The sequence below is a fragment of the Varanus komodoensis genome, unplaced genomic scaffold (assembly GCF_004798865.1).
Source record: "Varanus komodoensis strain SLA01 unplaced genomic scaffold, ASM479886v1 scaffold88, whole genome shotgun sequence".
Lineage (NCBI taxonomy): Eukaryota > Metazoa > Chordata > Lepidosauria > Squamata > Varanidae > Varanus > Varanus komodoensis.
In genome coordinates, this window is record NW_025336576.1 from 1,409,929 (window position 1) to 1,415,465 (window position 5,537).

Below are 5,537 nucleotides of genomic sequence, written 5' to 3' on the forward strand. Positions count from 1 at the left end.
CGCGCGGGGCCGAAGGGGCAGGGGAGCCGCGCGTGTCGCTCCCCGGGGTCGGGGCGCTGCTGCGCGGGGCGTCAGGCGAGGAGCATGCCCTCCTTCCCTGCTGGCGCCTCCCGCCCATAAGGCTGCCAGGCAGAAGGCTCCTGCCTCCCTTGGGAATACGGAGCAGGACTGGGGTGCAAGTGGAACGTTGGGTGCCTAGACTCCCCCAGAGCAAGGGCATGCGCCCGCCCCCCGTTTCCTTCGGAACAGGCCTCCCCTTGCTTCCCGAGCAGTCGGTCGGCGGGCAGGCAGGCCAGCCTAGGGGATGCTCTCTGCCGGGGCACCTTAAACCCATCCTAACCCTCTTGAGCGATCTGCAGGTGAGCACGCCCTTCTCAGGTGTGCTGTCCCCTGAAGCTACCTGGACAAGCAGCCCCCTGGAGGCACGTCCCCTTCCACTCTGTGCCCTGCTGCTTCACGTGCTGCATGCTCCAGGAGGGTCCACGAAAGAGCCTTGTCCTCCGAAAGCTCCCATCCTAATCCGGCCTCCCCAGCTGAACTGGCGCTGGAGCCAGGTCAGAGGGGCTGCAAGAGAAAGCGGGCAGGTCATGGAAACTATTTGCATGTGGAATAGAGAAGCCTAGAAACAGAGTGAGTTGGTAGGGGTCTCCTGGGCCATCTAGTCTGACCCCCCCATCTCCAGCCATCTCCACTCACGACATGCCCACCATGTGCATGTCCAGCCCATCTTTGAACACCCTCACCGATGGGGCCTCAGCCACCTCCTGTGGAAGCCCATTCCACCCCCTCGGGGTCCTAACTGTCAGGAAATGCTTCCTGGCATCTAAGTTGAACCTTGGTGCTCTGAGCTTTGCTGCATTGGAATGCATCCTGCCCTCTACTGCAGGGGGAAAAAGGTCATGACCCACCTCTGCGTGGCACCCCCTCACGTACCTGTGTGTCGCTAACAGGTCCCCTCTGAGTCTCCTCTCCAGGCTGAAGAGACCCAGCTCCCTCCGTCTCTCGTCATATGGCTTCCCTGCAAACCAGCCACCCTCCTAGTGGCCCTCCGCTGCACTGATCCCAACCTTGCTGTATCCCTCTTGTAATGAGGGGCCCTGCCCCCCCCCCAAAGAGGGTAGGCCAGTGGGGAGATTGAACTGAGTCATCCCTTCTCTTATAAACTGCCTACCCAGGTTGCGGTGGGTCCTTTCGGCTTATTCAGACAGAGGACATGACATGGCATGGTGGAGTGAGGCCCACGGTTGGTTCGCCTGCGGTTCGGGGCCATCATCTCCAACTTTTGGTGGCCCTCTGAATCGTGCCTTTCAGAATGCCCTGCTCAGCTCCCTTAATTTCAAGGCCGGGGTTTTGCTAGTGGAGTCAGTGCATCTCATATCTGGTCTTCCTTCTTCTGCCTTTGACTTTCCCTGGCATGGTGCTCTTCTCCAGGGAGTCCTGCCTTTTCATGATATGCCTGAAGCCTCAGCTTTGGCTTCTAGAGAAAGCTCTGGATCAAATTGCTCTAGGATCCATTTGTTTCCTTTTTCTCCAACCAGGTTTCAAAGGCATCCAATTTCTTCCTGTCAGCTTCCTTCACTGCCCAGTTTTCACATCCGTACATAATTGGGAATACAATAGCGTGAATGATCTTGGACGCAGTACTTACGCATTATCAGCTCCAGTTCTTTTGTTCTCGGGATGCATCAAAATCAGCCTCGGCTGGTATGTTGGTGTAAACACACAAATGCCTCTTTAAGGAAGAGGCAGCCCACACCTCCTAAGCAGACAAGGTTGTTCAGCCTCGTCTAAAGAAAGTGGAGTTGGATCCCCCTTATCTGGACCCTGTGCACCCCCGTACTGCTCGGGGGCGAGCGGTTGCCGTGAGCAGCCGTCTCTCAGCTCCGAGCACCTGGACCGGACGCTGAGCAACTGGCTCGGCCCCTGCCTGGGTTCCAAGGTTATAGGGGAAAACCCGTTTTGGCCACCCCAGTGCAGGACGGGCAGTATCCCCTGCACCCCACTGCAGCTCCGCCACCAATGTGTGGCAGTGGTGACTTCAGGGGGGGAAAGCCTCTTTAAGAAGCAACAAGACCTGCTTTGAGCCAAAATTTACAGCTGAAGCCCCCTTTCCAGGCAGCAGACCACCAACATGTGGTGACAAATTGTGTTTTTTCACTTTTAAAGGGAAGTTTTTTCCCTCTGCCACCAGCACATCACTGAATTTGGGTGGCAGAATGGCATGGTTGGTGCATGCTGGCACCCAGGGGCATATGCCCCAATCTGTGGAAGTTTCCCACCTGGTCTGTGGAGTCTCTGCCACCTGGGAGCACGGAGCTGCCTCCAGCCTCAAAACCCTCGTCAGGCAAGGCAGCTTGGTCGTTCTGCGCCAGCGTGAGGAGGCCCAGACACCTGCCGCACTGAGCTATTGCACACCAACCCCGAAGCCGGTCAGGGGTCAAACTGGCAGGCCAGCCTCACCTAAATCCTTTATGAAAAAGGTCCTTTGAAAAGCCCAACCTGGGAAAATTACTCGTTCTGAGAACTGGCTCTGTTTGCCTGCTTTAATTATGGGGATCAGGTCTGGGACATGGTCTCTGAGCCACCCATTTTGCCCCTCCTGCCATGGAGTCGTGCGTAATTGCAGGTCACGGTATCAGACATTCGCCTGACTTTCTGGTACGAACTGTTTCCCTCTCTCAGATATTATCTCAGCGAGAGGCCGGTGCCTGACGGGGGTGCGCGCACACGCACATGCGTGCATCCTATTAATGGGCTTCTCTGTCCTCTCTCCACCCCCGCATTGGCCCCCGTATTTATTTTTTTGACACATGTATAAATCACACTGGATGCTCCAGGCCATGCACAAAATTCAGATAAAAACAGCAATATGATCAGAATACAATGACACATTGCCATAAAATAAAAGCACCAGCCAGAACATTCATCACAGTAAAATAGGAGAACAGCACGGAAAACTGTTACAAGCACAGCGATGTTGTCTTCAATGTACATCAAAAGCACAACAAAGGAACAATTCATTCCGTATGGAAATTTAACACTTTGTTTGCTCCAGCAGCAAACAAACCATAAAATGTGCACACATCTATAATACGAGGAAGCCAAATTTCTAATTCAACTTCCCTGCCTAGCACTCAATAGAGAGAGAGCATCTTACCAAATCGCTTAGTCCTTCCTAGGAGGCTGACTGAGTTTCCAGAGGGAGTTGATCCTCCGAGCAGGGACAAAGAGGCCAGAACCCTCCCCTGCTGCCCCCCCCCCCCCCCCCCCGGCTCAGCCCACGCCCCAGCGGGGCTGCTGTACCCGCACTCCTAGCAGGAGCAGCCTGGTCCACTGAGCCTCCGGGTGGCTCAGCTGGAGGAGCGGGGAAACCCTCTTATGGCGGCAGAAGGTTCCGGCAAGGGCCCTCCCCAGGGGCCGCCGCTCCCCCCACAGAGAAGGTGGAGGTGCGGGTGCATTTTGTTCACAGGGGCAGCGCACTCCTTGTGGGTGCCCGTCCTCCACAGAAATCCTTTCCACGGAGTTTACAAGATGGATTATTTAGCAGAGGATGGATTATTCCAGCCACATGCTTCTTGCATTTAGAATATGTAATCTGGATTGACTTTTTCTTGTGCAAGGAAAGAATCCACTTGAGGGGCACCGTGGCCAGGCGCAGGCAGCTCACTAGTGCGCTGACTGGGTAGCCTGTCGGGGTTTCTAACACGGAGCGCAGAGGCGAGTCGCGCTGCACACGGCGTGCTGGGTGGGGCCGGGGGCCGAAGCGTGTCCTGGAGACACAGGCAAAGCACTGGCCTGGGCACTGCTTCGCAGCCGCCGGCCCCTGAGGGCTTGAGCATGCTGGGCCACAGTGAACCCCTGGCCTGCCCTCCACCGCCATGGCTCCTGGAGGGCGGGCCAGGAGGGGAGCTGGGCCAAGGCCACGCCCGCTCCTCTGCCAAGGCCCTGCAGCAGGAACACCCACCGCAGCCCGTCTTTGGCCCCATCAAAGCCCCCTGCCTGGGTCACTTGGCTCCTTGGGGTTAGGTCGGCCTCAGGTTCTCTGCTGCGGAGCGTGGGCAGGAGGCTGGGCTGCGAGGGCGTGCCTGCCCCAAAGTCGCCTGCTGAGCTTCGTGGCCGAGTGGGGCTCAAACCGGGATCTCCCCAGGACCAGCCCAACCCCTGGGCCATGCCGGCTGGGCAAGAACGCCCAGTACCGACTGCGAACTTCCTGTGTGCTCATTTCTGAGACCTCACCAACATTTTCAGGAACGGCGGATCGCAAACAATGCCAGGGAAAAACAAGCTTTCCGGAGAGTCATGCATGTTTTCAACGCCTCTGCTGGCTGTTGGGTTTTGGCTTGAAGGCGGGTTTCCTGTAACGTCCCTCCAGGCCTGCACTGCTCCTTGCTTTGATGGGACCAGGGGAGCCAGGAGCCCTGCAGTGTGTCCCGGGCTTTGTTTGGAGTTCGAACAAGGCCAGGCTCCCCAGCAGGCAGGAGAGGCATGATTCGAGGGCCTCAAAGATTCTCGACTCCGACTCTTCCAAGGAAAAGGAATATTGTCCCTTTACATCAAAGCAAGCCTGCGTGCGTCATAATAACAGGAGTAGCAATCGTCGTCACGGCACGGCAGAGGCACAGTCAGCTGAGGGAGGGGCGCTTAATGCTGCTCTCCTGCCCACAGCCAAACTATCAATTCAGATGCCGAATCTCTGTGTGACTTTCGTCTCCCCAAGTCTACTCCCGGGCTTACGGGCAGGTCAAGGTCAAGCAAGTGGGACCTTTACTTGGGAAACAACCCAGTGGCGCTCAGCCGCTGAACCTGAGTCAAAGCGAGTGCAAATCCTCCCGAGAAGCATCTTTGCTGTGCTCAAACATTTGAGGTTCCTCTCAAGATGGCTGAGATGCCTGGCTTGAGAAGCATTTGCAACATGTGCTGAATTTTGTGGCCGGCAATTTTTGAAGAGAGCTGGGTAAGGGTGTGGGCTTCCCACTGCTTCTCCAAAAGCTCCAAACACAAAAAAAGGAAGCCTTTGCAGGCAGAACTTTTAGCGTAGCACTGGAAGACGACCCAGACTCTGCCATAGCTCTTGTTGTTAGTCACAAAGTCGTGTTCGACCCATCGCGGCCCCATGGACAACATTCCTCCAGGCCTTCCTGCCCTCCACCATCCCCCAGAGTCCACTTAAGATCACACTGACTGCCCCAGTGACCCCATCCAGCCACCTCATCCTCTGCCGTCCCCTCCTTCGTTTGCCCTCTATTGTTCCCAGCATCAGGCTCTTCTCCAGGAACTCCTTCCTTCTCATTCGGTGGCCAAAGTACTTGAGTTTCATCTTCAGGATCTGGCCTTCTAAAGAGCAGTCAGGGCTGATCTCCTCTAGGACTGACTGGTTTGATCTCCTTGCAATCCAAGGGACTCGCAGGAGTCTCCTCCAGCACCACAACTCAAAGGCCTCAGTCCTTCGGTGCTCAGCCTTCCTTATGGTCCAGCTTTCACAGCCATACATTGCTCCTGGGAAGGAAAGCTATGGCAAATCTAGACAGCATACTAAA